General features: G+C 36.7%; 1 long non-coding RNA gene and 1 other non-coding gene across 2 annotated transcripts in view; both read right to left on the bottom strand.

The window, feature by feature from the left end:
- The window catches only part of LOC129524727 (uncharacterized), a 926,434-nt gene that overhangs the window by 588,843 nt on the left and 322,445 nt on the right, over positions 1 to 15,146 (bottom strand). The gene's annotated exons all lie outside the window — the stretch shown is intronic.
- On the bottom strand, positions 12,449 to 12,558 carry MIR873 (microRNA mir-873). The gene has a single exon (NR_106380.1). It is a non-coding gene; the product is annotated as a microRNA mir-873 (primary transcript).

Here is a 15,146-nt window from a genome sequence, read left to right as displayed (position 1 = left end):
GTCCATGTGTTCTCATTGTTCAATTCCCACCTATGAGTGAGAACATGTGGTGTTTGGTTTTTTGTCCTTGTGATAGTTTACTGAGAATGATGATTTCCAATTTCATCTATGTCCCTACAAAGGACATGAGCTCATCATTTTTTATGGCTGCATAGTGTTCCATGGTGTATATGTGCCACATTTTCTTAATCCAGTCTATCATTGTTGGACATTTGGGTTGGTTCCAAGTCTTTGCTATTGTGAACAGTGCCGCAATAAACATACATGTGCATGTGTCTTTATAGCAGCATGATTTATAGTCCTTTGGGTATATACCCAGTAATGGGATGGCTGGGTCAAATGGTAATTCTAGTTCTAGATCCCTGAGGAATCGCCACACTGACTTCCACAATGGTTGAACTACTTTACAGTCCCACCAACAGTGTAAAAGTGTTCCTATTTCTCCACATCCTCTCCAGCACCTGTTGTTTCCTGACTTTTTAATGACTGCCATTCTAACTGGTGTGAGATGGTATCTCATTCTGGTTTTGATTTGCATTTGTCTGATGGCCAGTGATGGCGAGCATTTTTTCATGTGTTTTTTTGGCTGCATAAATGTCTTCTTTTGAGAAGTATCTGTTCATGTCCTTCACCCATTTTTTGATGGGGTTGTTTTTTTCTTGTAAATTTGTTTGAGTTCATTGTAGATTCTGGATATTAGCCCTTTGTCAGATGAGTAGGTTGCAAAAATTTTCTCCCATTTTGTAGGTTGCCTCTTCACTCTGATGGTAGTTTCTTTTGCTGTGAAGAAGCTCTTTAGTTTAATTAGATCCCATTTGTCAATTTTGGCTTCCATTGCCATTGCTTTTGGTGTTTTAGACATGAAGTCCTTGCCACTGCCTATGTCCTGAATGGTAATGCCTAGGTTTTCTTCTAGGGTTTTTATGGTTTTAGGTCTAACATTTAAGTCTTTAATCCATCTTGAATTAATTTTTGTATAAGGTGTCAGGAAGGGATCCAGTTTCAGCTTTCTACATATGGCTAGCCAGTTTTCCCAGCACCATTTATTAAATAGGGAATCCTTTCCCCATTGCTTGTTTTTCTCAGATTTGTCAAAGATCAGATAGTTGTAGATATGCGGTGTTATTTCTGAGGGCTCTGTTCTGTTCCATTGATCTATATCTCTGTTTTGGTACCAGTACCATGCTGTTTTGGTTACTGTAGCCTTGTAGTGTAGTTTGAAGTCAGGTAGCGTGATGCCTCCAGCTTTCTTCTTTTGGCTTAGGATTGACTTGGCGATGTGGGCTCTTTTTTGGTTCCATATGAACTTTAAAGTAGTTTTTTCCAATTCTGTGAAGAAAGTCATTGGTAGCTTGATGGGGATGGCATTGAATCTATAAATTACCTTGGGCAGTATGGCCATTTTCACGATATTGATTCTTCCTACCCATGAGCATGGAATGTTCTTCCATTTATTTGTATCCTCTTTTATTTCATTGAGCAGTGGTTTGTAGTTCTCCTTGAAGAGGTCCTTCACGTCCCTTGAAAGTTGGATTCCTAGGTATTTTATTCTCTTTGAAGCAATTGTGAAACCCTTCAAAAATTAATGAATCCGGGAGCTGGTTTTTTGAAAGGATCAACAAAATTGATAGACCACTAGCAAGACTAATAAAGAAAAAATGAGAGAAGAATCAAACAGATGCAATAAAAAATGATAAAGGGGATATCACCACCAATCCCACAGAAATACAATCTACCATCAGAGAATACTACAAACACCTCTATGCAAATAAACTAGAAAATCTAGAAGAAATGGATAAATTCCTCGACACATACGCCCTCCCAAGACTAAACCAGGAAGAAGTTGAATCTCTGAATAGACCAATAACAGGCTCTGAAATTGAGGCAATATTCAATAGCTTACCAACCAAAAAGAGTCCAGGACCAGATGGATTCACAGCCGAATTCTACCAGAGGTACAAGGAGGAACAGGCACCATTCCTTCTGAAACTATTCCAATCAATAGAAAAAGAGGGAATCCTCCCAAACTCATTTTATGAGGCCAGCATCATCCTGATACCAAAGCCAGGCAGAGACACAACCAAAAAAGAGAATTTTAGACCAATATCCTTGATGATCATTGATGCAAAAATCCTCAATAAAATACTGGCAAACCGAATCCAGCAGCATATCAAAAAGCTTATCCATCATGATCAAGTGGGCTTCATCCCTGGGATGCAAGGCTGGTTCAATATATGCAAATCAATAAATGTAATCCAGCATATAAACAGAACCAAAGACAAAAACCACATGATTATCTCAATAGATGCAGAAAAGGCCTTTGACAAATTTCAACAACCTTCATGCTAAAAACTCTCAATAAATTAGGTATTGATGGGACGTATCTCAAAATAATAAGGGCTATCTATGACAAACCCACAGCCAATATCATACTGAATGGGCAAAAACTGGAAGCATTCCTTTGAAAACTGGCCCAAGACAGGGATGCCCTCTCTCACCACTCCTATTCAACATAGTGTTGGAAGTTCTGGCCAGGGCAATTAGGCAGGAGAAGGAAATAAAGTGTATTCAATTAGGAAAAGAGGAAGTCAAATTGTCCCTGTTTGCAGATGACATGATTGTACATCTAGAAAACCCCATCGTCTCAGCCCAAAATCTCCTTAAGCTGATACGCAACTTCAGCAAAGTCTCAGGATACAAAATCGATGTACAAAAATCACAAGCATTCTTATACACCAATAACAGACAGAGAGCCAAATCATGAGTGAACTCCCATTCACAATTGCTTCTAGTATTATTTTTTAATAGGAGAGTGAAACAAGGGTCTATTCTAAAATGACATGTCCAAAGGCATATGGATAATATGTAGTAGCACTGAACTTAACCATAAGTACTAGAACTGAAAATTCGGTGCTCAGTTTGGTTTTTATTCTCCACCACATCATATTATCCTTCAATAGTGATAATAAGAAACCTTCCCAAATGACACAAAACACCTCATTAAAAAGTCAGCTATATTAACAATCTTTTCCAGGAAATTTCAAATACAGCTAGATTCTACATAATGTTTCTTCCAATTATCACTGAAATTTGTGCCTTTTTTTCCAATCATTCTCACATCATCTATGGGTTCCAATTGGTTGAAGGCATTTCTGCCTCATTAGTTTTTAATTGGCTCACACTGACACTTTTGCAAATAACCACCCTAACCTACAGCCCTCTTTGTAGAGTTCCATGTCCCCCAGAGCTAACATGCTAAGTATGTGTAGAAATGGTTGACTTTAACATCACCACTGTGAGTAGATCTGCGTAAAATGTAAAGTATTGTTGGACTTGGGAATTTCTGAGGAAAATATATTCTGGAATTGCTAATGTGGCAATTGACTAGGAAAACAAAAAGAAAAAAAAAGTGGTAGAAAGAGCTAGACAGGGAATCAGAAAGCCTATGTGTATAACTCTGATAAATTACTAAATTTCTTTGAGCTACCAGTTCCTAGTCTTCCTAATACTTATTTACTTGAATAAAAGAATGCCATTGAACTTAAATTATCTCTAAGATTCCTGCCAGCTATGAGATTCAATGATTTTATTTACTATGTATCAGGGATAATGTAAATAACTTTGAATGAAATTGAACTCTGCCCTTAGAAGAATATTCTTTTTTCTCTCTTTTGAGACTGAGTCTCGCTCTGTCGCCCAGGCTGGAGTGCAGTGGCACGATCTTTGTTCACTGCAACCTCCGCCTCCCGGGTGTAGGGAAAAGAAAGAGAGATCTGACTGTTACTGTGTCTATGTAGAAAGGAAAGACATAAGAGACTCCATTTTGAAAAAGACTTGTACCTTAAAGAATTGCTTTGCTGAGATGTTGTTACTTTGTAGCTTTGCCCCAGCCACTTTGCCCCAGCCACTTTGACCCAACCTGGAGCTCACAAAAACATGTGTTGTATAAAATCAAGGTTTAAGGGATCTAGGGCTGTGCAGGACGTGCCTTGTTAACAAAATGTTTACAAGCAGTATACTTGGTAAAAGTCATCGCCATTCTCTAGTCTCAATAAACCAGGGGCACAATGCACTGTGGAAAGCCGCAGGGACCTCTGCCCTTGAAAGCGGGGTATTGTCCAGGGTTTCTCCCCATGTGATAGTCTGAAATATGGCCTCGTGGGATGAGAAAGACCTGACCGTCACCCAGCCCAACACCCGTAAAGGGTCTGTGCTGAGGTGGACTGGTGAAAGAGGAAAGCCTCTTGCAGTTGAGATAGAGGAAGGCCACTGTCTCCTGCCTGCCCCTGGGAACTGAATGTCTTGGTATAAAACCCGATTGTACATTTGTTCAATTCTGAGATAGAAGAAAAACCGCCCTATGGTGAGAGGCAAGACTTGTTTGCAGCAATCCTGCCTTGATATTCTTTACTCCGCTGAGATGTTTGGGTGGAGGGAAACATAAATCTGGCCTACGTGCACATCCAGCCATAGTACCTTCCCGTGAACTTAATTATGACATAGATTCTTTTGCTCACATGTTTGTTGCTGACCTTCTCCTTATTATCACCCTGCTCTCCTACTACATTCCTTTTTGCTGAAATAATGAAAATAATAATCAATAAAAACTGAGGGAACTCAGAGGCCGGTGCAGGTCCTTAGTATGCTGAGCGCCGGTCCCCTGGGCCCACTGTTGTTTCTCTATACTTTGTCTCTGTGTCTTATTTCTTTTCTCAGTCTCTCATCCCACCCGACTAGAAATACCCACAGGTGTGGAGGGGCAGGCCACCCCTTCACCGGGTTCCAGCGATTCTCCTGCCTCAGCCTCCTGAGTAGCTGGGATTACAGGTATGTCACACCATGCCTGGCTAATTTTTGTATTTTTAGTAGAGATGGGGTTTTACCATGTTAGCCTGGCTGGTCTCGAACCCCTGACCTCAAGTGATCCACCCACCTCAGCCTCCCAAAGTGCTGGAATTATAGGCATGAGCCACCATGCCGGTCAGAATATTCTATTTTAAATTTGTCAGTGATCCACAAAAGGAAACAAATACTTTCCTAAGAAAGTATTTTAATTTTCAAAAGTATAGAAAAATGCTTATTTGACAAATATTTTAATGATTTTTATCTTACTAATTTGACTGTATTTTAAGTGAAAAATGCTAACATTACTGACAACCTTTTTTTTTTATTTCAATGTACGGTATGGTTTCATTGTTTTTTTCCAACTTTTATTTTAAGTTCAGGGTTACATGTACAGGATGTGCAGATTTGTTACATAAGTAAACGTGTGTCATGGTGGTTTGTTGCACAGATCATCCCATTACCTAGGTATTAAGTCCAGCATCCACTAGCTATTCTTCCTGATCTTCTCCCTTCTACCAGTCAGTCCCTGCCCTCTGCCAGGCCACAGGATGTGTTGTTCCCCACCACGTGTCCATGTGTGCTCATCATTTAGCTTCTGCTTATAAGTGAGAACATGCAATATTTGGTGAAAACCTTTTTCTTAACTATTGTCTTTTCATTTTCAGTGGCTTTTGAGACTTTAATATTGTCAATTATATTTTGGATTAATCTACCTGTACAGCATTTTAAATCTGAAGCAAACAGTGGACCACTGTATTAGTAACTTTCACACCAATGATCATAATAATCACAATAATAATCAAAATCTGTACTTTCTTTATGTTCAGTAAATTCAATTCCCAAAATTGCCTGTTGCTTCTAATTTCCTTGAATCACAGATACAATTTAATTTTGTATATTCAACTTTGTATATTTAATTTTGTATAGACAGCTTCCAAAGGGCAAAAGAGAGAACTAAAATTCACTTAGCCACTAAAACAGCATTACCTGTCTAACAGCATATTCACAATAGATGAAGAGATGTAGCACAACATGGTCCAAAGTATGCAATCTGGGGTTAGACAGTCCTGAGTTTGAACTCCAGCTCTGCCATTTGCTAGTATATCAGGATTATTGAGAAGTTTGGAAACAATGATTTGGTACAGCTACTAGAACACTGTATGCATTTAACTAATGGTAGCCATCTGTAAACTCCAGTAATACAACAGCATTAAAGTTCTACCTGTTTAGAGAGTGGTAGACCTTCTATAGAACCAAGTTAGCAAATATTCAATATCAGTACACTAGAAATATTTCAGAAAATAGATTAGTTATGCTCCTCTAAGATAAGGGCTCTCAACCTTTTCATTATAACCATCTCACACATGATTATCTCTACAGTCTTGGTCGTCTGTCTTTGTCCTACATCTCATGGACCACACTGACACATATTCAGTGACTCACACCATAAAGTAGTAGTTATTATTGTTACCTCATCCTCCCTATCCTTTGCTGCTGATACTCATCATCACCAAGTCAATTAATTTTCATTCCCTAAATGTCTCTGCAATGTATCCTGTCTCTTTTCTGTAGTTTTTAAATCTTCACTGCCACCATCTTCTCCTGAGCTATTGTAATAGTCTTGTAATTAGTCCCTTATATACACACACAGCTCCCTCTGATACATTATTTACACTGTAGTGATCTTTAAAATAAACACACATACACAAATGTGTTAACTGGCCTTCCCCAATTCAAACACATCAACAACACCCCAAGTCCTTAGAATAAAAACCAAAACCCTTACCACAGCCCACAAGATTATAGGTGATTTGGAGCTGTTATCTACCTGTTGAACTCAATCCAAGCTCCTTCCTCCTTCACTCTCTGTGCTCTGGTCACGTTAGTCTTCTTTAATTTATTTATTTATTCATTCATTTATTTAGAGACGGAGTCTTGCTCTGTTGCCCAGTCTGGAGTGTAGGGGTGTGATCTCAGCTCACTGCAACCTCTGCCTCCTGGGTTCAAGCGATTCTCCTGCCTCTGTCTCCCGAGTGGCTGGGATCACAGGCACCCACCACCACACCCAGCTAATTTTTGTATTTTTAGTAGACGGGGGGTTGTATCATTTGGCCAGGCTGGTCTCAAACTCCTGACCTCTTGATCCTCCTGCCTCGGCCTCCCAAAGTGTTGGGATTACAGGCATGAGCCACTGCGCCCAGCCTAGTCTTTTTAAATTGATGTACGTGTTGCTATTGTCTTTAACCTCAGGTTGTTTACACAGTGTTCCTTCTGCCTAGAACATTCTCATCTTTCTACCACACTCACTCTGTTAATCCTTAATTGGTCAGATATCAGATCAAACACAACTTCCCAAGGAAAGCCCTCATTTCCCCCACTCAGACCATAATAAGGCAGGTATTTCCCTTCTATGCTGTCACAGCAACTGACATTTCCCTTCAGTGTATATTAATCACTTTTAATAATTCAAATATATATAAAATATGTGTGTGTGTGTATATATATATATTTGTGCTTTTTGTTTGTTTTGTTTTTGGGATGGAGTCTTGCTTTGTCACCCAGGCTGAAGTGCAGTGGCATGATCTGAGCTCACTGCAACCTCCACCTCCCAGATTCAAGCAATTCTCCTGCCTCAGCCTCCCGAGTAGCTGGGATTACAGACATGCGCCACCACACCCAGCTAATTTTTATATTTTTGGTAGAGATGGGGTTTCACGGTGCCGAACAGGCTGGTCTCGAACTCCTGACCTCAAGTGATCCACTAGCCTCAGCCTCCCAAAGTGCTGGGATTACAGGTGTGAGCCACCGCGCCCGGCTAGAATATGTTATATTGTGTTTATTATATTAATACACTTATTATATATTAAATCATTAAATGTTAATTCCATACAGACAAGTGTCATGCTAAGTTTTCTCAGTTTTAATCCCTGGAGAATAGCGCAGTGTCTAAACAAAGCTAATACTCAGCGAAAATTAGTTGAACAAAGTATAAAAAGAAATCAGGGAATATTTTTTCACTGTTATTTTTCCCTTACAGTTTTTTGTTTTGAAAATATTTTTTTCTCCTGTAAACTTTCAGTCTGCTTTTTTCCAAAGATGGATTGTGTCTGGCATAGATAATCCAAGCACTCTGCCCACCTATTACCCTTGATAATTGTATTTGATTAACCAGTCACATCACAGATGTTGCTACAATTTGATCAGCAAACAGTTCTTCTGATCAGCACGAAATAATCACTATCAGGGAAAGTGAACGTAATTCTGAGTTTTGTTAACAAATGGAGACTTACTATCGAAAAGAATATAATTTTGTTAGAATTTTTGAAATGTAAAAAATAATTATCTAAAAAGAGCAAATATTTAGATTACTTCCAAGGAATAGGACAGATGTTCAATTATCTACCTGCGGACCTTTGTCCATCTGTAAATAATTCCCAAATTGTAAGTTGACTGTGTTTAAAAGTTTATACATAAGTAAGTCAATGGTTTAGAACTCAATGTATTTTTCCATATATATATATAGTGTATATATATGTGTATATATATACAAATTTGTAATATACAAATTTGTAAAACTATACACATACACATTATATATAGTGTGTGTGTATATATATAGTGTGTGTGTATATATATTCTTTAGCATTATATATATATTTCTTTAGCAATTGTATATATATACATATATACACTATATATACACACATATATACACTATATATATATAATATATACTATAAATATATATTAGATATATATGGCTAAAGAAATAACTTTAATGCATTTAGAAACCTCAAAATCAAAATTTCCCTGCTGGCACTGCAGGGTCCCCTCCCTTTGGCTGGCCCTCCTCTCAGAACACTGAGCACTCCCGGGCACTCAAAGTCTTTCTTGCCCACATGTGGGTAGGAGGGACACAGGGAGACCCTGCATTGTCCCTAATAATTGCAACGGTGCCCCTTGTGCCTGTCAGTCCGGGTGAGGTTGCCCCATGGGTGCAGTGTGGAAGTGGTGGGGACCAGAAGCTGAGAGAGGCCTGGCCAGCAAATGGGACTAGGCTGGACTCCCTGGAAGCGGCAGGGAGATATATATATATACACACACACACACACACACACATATATACATACATACATATATACATATATATATATATACACACACACATATATATACATACATATATATACACATATATACATACATATATATACACATACATATACACGTTTATATATATATATATATAAATGTCTGTGTGTACATATGACAACATATAAACATTTAGGCCCACACGACACTATTTAATTGCATAGTAAAAGTGTGTCAATAGCAATTAAATATTAAAGTCTATCTATAAAAAATGCATTTGAAGTAGTAGTTGCACTAGGAAAGATTTTTACAAGAACTGGGGCTATTATGGAACTAATTGCAATGAATAATAAAACTGAACTTTCTAGTTGACTAAGGTTCTGCTACTTCTGAGGGGTAGAACAGCTATCCTTAGCTTCCCAGGTGGTGGAACATTTGAACAGGATGCCTGTAGGTCAGGGATCTGAGGTTGCCATGCAGAAACTAGGATCACTATTTTTAGTTAGTACAAACAGCTGAATTCTCCAAAGAGTTTCAAACTGCATAAACCAGATCCACTTTCACTAAGGTTCCTAGAAGCGCCATTCAACTTGCCTAATATACTCTTTTAACTTGGTAATTAATTGTTCAGCAACAAGTGAGAGTAACTATACAGTTGTTATATTTGGCTATTTATTTTCCTATGGTGGGCAAATAAAAAACAAAAATTTTATTTTAAGTATTGATACAAATAAATAGAATAACCTAGAATTGCTTTAAATTTCCTAAATTTTCATAAATTAACTAAATCAATGAGTTATGTTTGCTTTCAATGTACTGACATGCCTTTAGTCAAACTCAGAAATGAAATATACAGTGAGAAGGGGAAGAAAATTAATGGCAGAGAAGATAAAACATTGATATATTTGAAAGACATTATTGGCTAACATAATTAGGATAGAAAATGGAGGCTCAAAAAACTGGATCTAAGCTAAAATGGTACTATGAAAAAAATTTTTAAAACAAGCTTTTATGGCAGGTCTAAAATGGTATATTCCTTCTAGAAAGAGTAATTTGAAGAGCCAATTAATTCATAGTAGGCAGTAATCTTTCAGTTAATGGTATTTAATTAAAATGACAGGGCTACTCCTTGGATTTGAGGGTAATGACAAATGAAACTTTAATTAGAGTCTTACCTTCCAGGAAAGAGTATGGGCCACTGGATTTTTGCACAAAATATACCATAGTTACTCACATAATTTTTTTTGTTGCTTATTTCTTTTCTTCCAATTTTAAGTAATATAAGTACTGCTTGTTTTTGTTTTTGATTTCCCGCTTTTACAGGTGAAAGTCTGTTTTTCTATCTAATTTCCCATAATTTATTCCAATGAGGCTAGCTAGTATCATCTACAGAATCCTAGAATGAATTCAATACTAAACTAAAACTTTGCTTTTATGAGATAACATGCAATTGTGAGACACATTTAGGAGTTTCCACTTAGGCAACTTGAGGTAAACTGAATATAATACATTCAAACAGAACATTAAATGAGAGAGAAATAATATAGAAATAGTAATTAGAGCTTCGTCAAGTTAATATTAGAGATGCAGGCTTTTAAACTGAAGTGGATCTAACATATTTTAGATATTTAAGAAATGTTCCCCAGTGGGTTGACCACATTTCACTGCTTAAGGTAATGCAGAGCAGGGTATGAACAAGAAAGCCTAATGTATGATTTCCAAAGAGTGAGGCAGGACCTTGTACATATAATGCTGTGTCCATTATAATAATGATGAACAAAGAGCTATACAAACACGCTCCTTGTCAGTTTCTAACCCCAGACTCTGGCAGAACAGTTGAAAATAGATGCTCAATAGAGATGTCTGCTGAGTTGATGCTGACATATAAGTTCCATGTTATTGATCTACATGTGGGAAAAAAATTGAAAGGATTTTTTTTTCTCTAGATATTAAAAGTCAAGGATCAGATGAGCTCCTTGAATGAGGCCTATTGTTCTAACTTGCCTCTGGTCTTAAAAAAACTGTTGGCATTAGGATGAACTATACATTCCAGAAAAGTGATTCTCAACTCTCTCCTGATTGTACCTGATGACATGTTGCAGAAGCCAGTAATTTGTTACTAATATTAAAGAGTAACGTTAGTGGATGATTTGCTTTTATTAAAAAAAAAGAAGGGCATGTTCAGGGTGACATATATGCCACCTTGTTGCATTCTAGTAAGATAAGCTTTTCAGAGGAGACATCACAACAAGCTACTGGAAATAAAATACAGCCAACACATTGTTTTATCTCAGCCACATTCAGCAGTGTGATCACACAGACACAAGGATCATGGGTTTAGATGTGGGGCAAAAAGAAAAACGAAAAGGCTGAGAACTGTAATCCTAGATTGTGAAAGAGAAACAGAAAGGTCTACTGACCAGTGATTGACGATACTTCTGTCTGAAAACATGCTTTCAATCGATTTAATATTTTTCCATATTTATGCCAGGATAATTAAAATCAATTGAAGAAATCCTACAGAAATAAGCTTCAACTGGATTTAATTTGCAAAAAATTTAAAAGCTGCACATTGTTTTAGAAAAAAGACAGGTCAAAATGAAGGTAAGATTTGTATTACCAGCTTACATGTAAGAACTTCATTGAATGTTTTGAAGATAACATTTTGAGGAATGTAGAAAAAACACTGAGAGGAACTTTATCACTAATTATTGTAGAATATTTAACACAAATATAACCTTTAGATATGATTCATTTTTCTAAGTGAATTTGAAAGTATTTAGGTATGACTATGAGTAGAGTTTCTGCTACTCACTAATGTAGGATACACATCATCAACTTCAAACATTTACTATATTCCTCCTTCAGTACTGAATTTGTCACTCTTGTTAAAAGAAGACCATAAACAGATTATAAAGGATCAACCTTATGTGGTTTCATGAAAGGCTGCTTTATGAGATTTAACAACAGATTCATGCTATAAATGCTGATGCTAAATGTAGCCCATTGAACAATCCTGAAATATAAAAAGACTAATTACATAAGTTGATGTTACACATGAACATGAACAGAGAAAATATTTTCTCAGAAAAAAACTAGATAACAACCTCAACATTTATATAGTTAAACTCCTGATTAGATACAACCAAGAAAAAAAGTTTAAGGGAATACATATGATTTTTAATTTTTTCTTTTCCTGCAAGGTCTATAAATTATCTTTCACGTAAGCACTGGCATCATTCATTTCATTGAATAATTTATGTCTTGTAGAATGTCTGCTGAGTTTACAAAGATAAGATCAGGACTATTAGAGATGCTTCCCTTGGTGGGATTCAACACCTCAAGTAAACCTACTGACATCCATGTTGAGTGGACAAGTTAACCCTTGCCTAACTGAATTATTTTGCATTTTCAACATTACTTCCTTGTTTAGAACTTAAACTTATACTCAGAACTTGGAGGAACTGACAACAGTGGAAGGTACCAGCCATAAAATGTTGTCCATTGCAAAGCAGTAGAAATGAGTAGGAAGATTTGTGGGTGTTCCCGGGAACTCATCAGTCTCCTGTTCATTTTCAATAGGAGACTCACAAGTTCCTGCAAATGCACACAAACTTATTCTAAGCAGGAACCATTTGCAGATAAGCAGCTGTTCATATTTCCTCCATTTCAAGTGAATACAGTAATCTGTTTCCCTGGAGTATCTTCAGCAGCTTGGCTGGTGCTTGTGACTCTTTTCAAACAGTTTTGTGGGCATCCCAGACACTGGTCACCTTCATTTATGTATTCAATAAATATTGATTGAGCATCCCTTAAGCAGGTCACTGTTCTTGTTTTAAAGATAGAGTGATAAATAATTTCTTGCCTTTAGGGCAGTTCTATCAAACATTAGTCCAGTTCACTTTCAATAATGCCTGAGTCAAAGTATCAGTCTCCAATGCCAAATGAGAGGCAGTGGTATTTAAATTTGTACTTCCTGGTGCAATGGGAAGAATCTAGCAAAGGGAACTATGAGATCAGAATTCTAGCCCTACTGCAGCTAAGACATAGCAGTAGTTCCATGTCACACCATTTAACATGTTTTTTGCTTCAGTTTTCTATTAATTTTAAAAATTATTATTTGGGCTATTTTACTTTTCATTCTGGATATAAATGTGTGATGATGATATAATAACTGGAAACAAAGAATGGAAGTGTTTATACATAAATGTAATGTTATTGAAGTTGTCTTTTTCTATTAAAAAACCTTTGTTTCGGCAATTACTGTAAATTTTAAATGTATTATTAATAACAGGAATCTTTTCTACCAGCCAACACATAAATTATTTTTCTCATATAAAAATAAATGGTTAATTTGCCCATTTAATGGCTCCTAACATTGAAACTTATTTTTATCAGCTTTAATGTCTCCATTAGATCTCAGACTCTAGCTCTAATGTTCTAAGAAGACAGGCCCAGTTCTTGACCAGGAAGGTGGTAATCATCAAGGTAAATATTTTTCCAAGACCAGGTGTTAGTCTTTGCAGTTTTTCTGAAATTTTAAGCTCTAGAAAATTTTGCCTATGTTAGTTTGTTCAAATGAAAAACATAAATATTCCACTATCTCTTCTCCCCATAAAAAGCATGTGTATAGGCAATTATGCCTGTTCACACACAGGGTCTCTGTCCATAAAAGTTCCCAGCTGGTAAAATTTCACGCACTCATGCTCGGTACAGAATAGCATATAGATCCATTTATTTTACTACCATATGCCCTTGTAAGAGGCAGTATGTAAATACTTTATTGAAGAGGTTTAATTTTTAAGTCCTATCTAGGAATTGGCAGAAATTAACTACAGGTTTTCTTGGTTTTTTGTTTTGTTTTGTTTTGTTTTTGTGGGGCAAAAGAAGGGGTTTTGATCTCAGTAGACTTTCCTGTCCCTGGAGCTTGGATTTCTGTTTCCATCTCACTGTTAAAGGACTGAGACCATATCTCCATATAATTAGGTTGTGCAGGTAAGCAGTTCCTGTCTTTTCCTAAATGGGTACACACTTGTGTACCAGGGGCAGCACTGCCATGGAGCCCTGATCAAAGGGGCCTGCCTGGTATTTCATGAGGTGGAAGAAGAATGCCACAATGAATACAGCCTCAACTACTCTGAATTACGAGGTTTATGTGGTTGAGTGTAGAAGTTTCTCCAAATGGACCCAGAGTCAGTTACTTGTATGGCAGAGGAGTTTGGAGGACAATGGAACATTCTCTCTTTAATCTCCACTAGGGCTGGGGAAGGAAGTAGACCCCACTGAATAACCTCCTCATTATGTGGCTATATTGAAATTGTTGAATATCTATTTACGTAAATCATATGCTATAAAGGTTATTTGTTGTTAAAGTCTCCAATTAAAATTCCAATTGACAGTCAAGAATCCTTGAAATAGCCTAATCAAATAAGAGTAGATCACCACTTTATCCAAGGAATAAGCATCCTCTAGGCAGAGGCGCCATCCTGTTTTTCTTGTTTCCGCACCTAGAAAATCTTCAGCAGCTAACAAAATCAACTGACTAGCATATGAAATGTATTTGTAAATAAATAAATAATCAGCAACTCAGAGAACATTTATTAAAAGTTTTCTAAAGGGTAGAGTAGGTAGCTAAATAAATGTGATACAATCATTTCCTTTATAGTGTTTGCATTAACATTTTACCTAATAATAAAATGTAGGTTATTTGTGGCAAATGCATATCACAGATGCAGATATACAAAGATGACAAGGAGAAACACTAAATAGCAATAAATGGTGCAAACCAAGAAACAGAGGAGGAAATGTTGAAGCAATTGTGTAGCAGTACATAAAAGTTTAGAGTTCTACAAGCAGAGACCTGTATGTAACTATCACACATAGAATAAGCAATGTATTCTATGTGTGCATCACATTATATTTAACCTCTCTGGGAGTTAGTTTTCTCATTTCAAAATGTGGATACTAATAGTACCTATCTCATAGTATTTTATCATTCTTATCAGCATTATTGTCATTATTGAGGGTAAGGAATGGAACAGAGAGAACAAATTGAATGTTACAGCCCTGTTACTGAATTTACATATTAATGCTAAAATCTTGAAGCAGGAAAGGAATTTCTGGAGAAAAAAAAGAGTATTAGTCATATTAACACCTAACCCATTATAATCCTGAAAAATCTACTAATAACATTGTCATTATAATGAAGT

Source organism: Gorilla gorilla, chromosome 13, assembly GCF_029281585.2.
Source record: "Gorilla gorilla gorilla isolate KB3781 chromosome 13, NHGRI_mGorGor1-v2.1_pri, whole genome shotgun sequence".
Classification (NCBI taxonomy): domain Eukaryota; kingdom Metazoa; phylum Chordata; class Mammalia; order Primates; family Hominidae; genus Gorilla; species Gorilla gorilla.
Note: the sequence above shows the minus strand (reverse complement) of the source record. Positions and strands in the feature narration are given on the sequence as shown.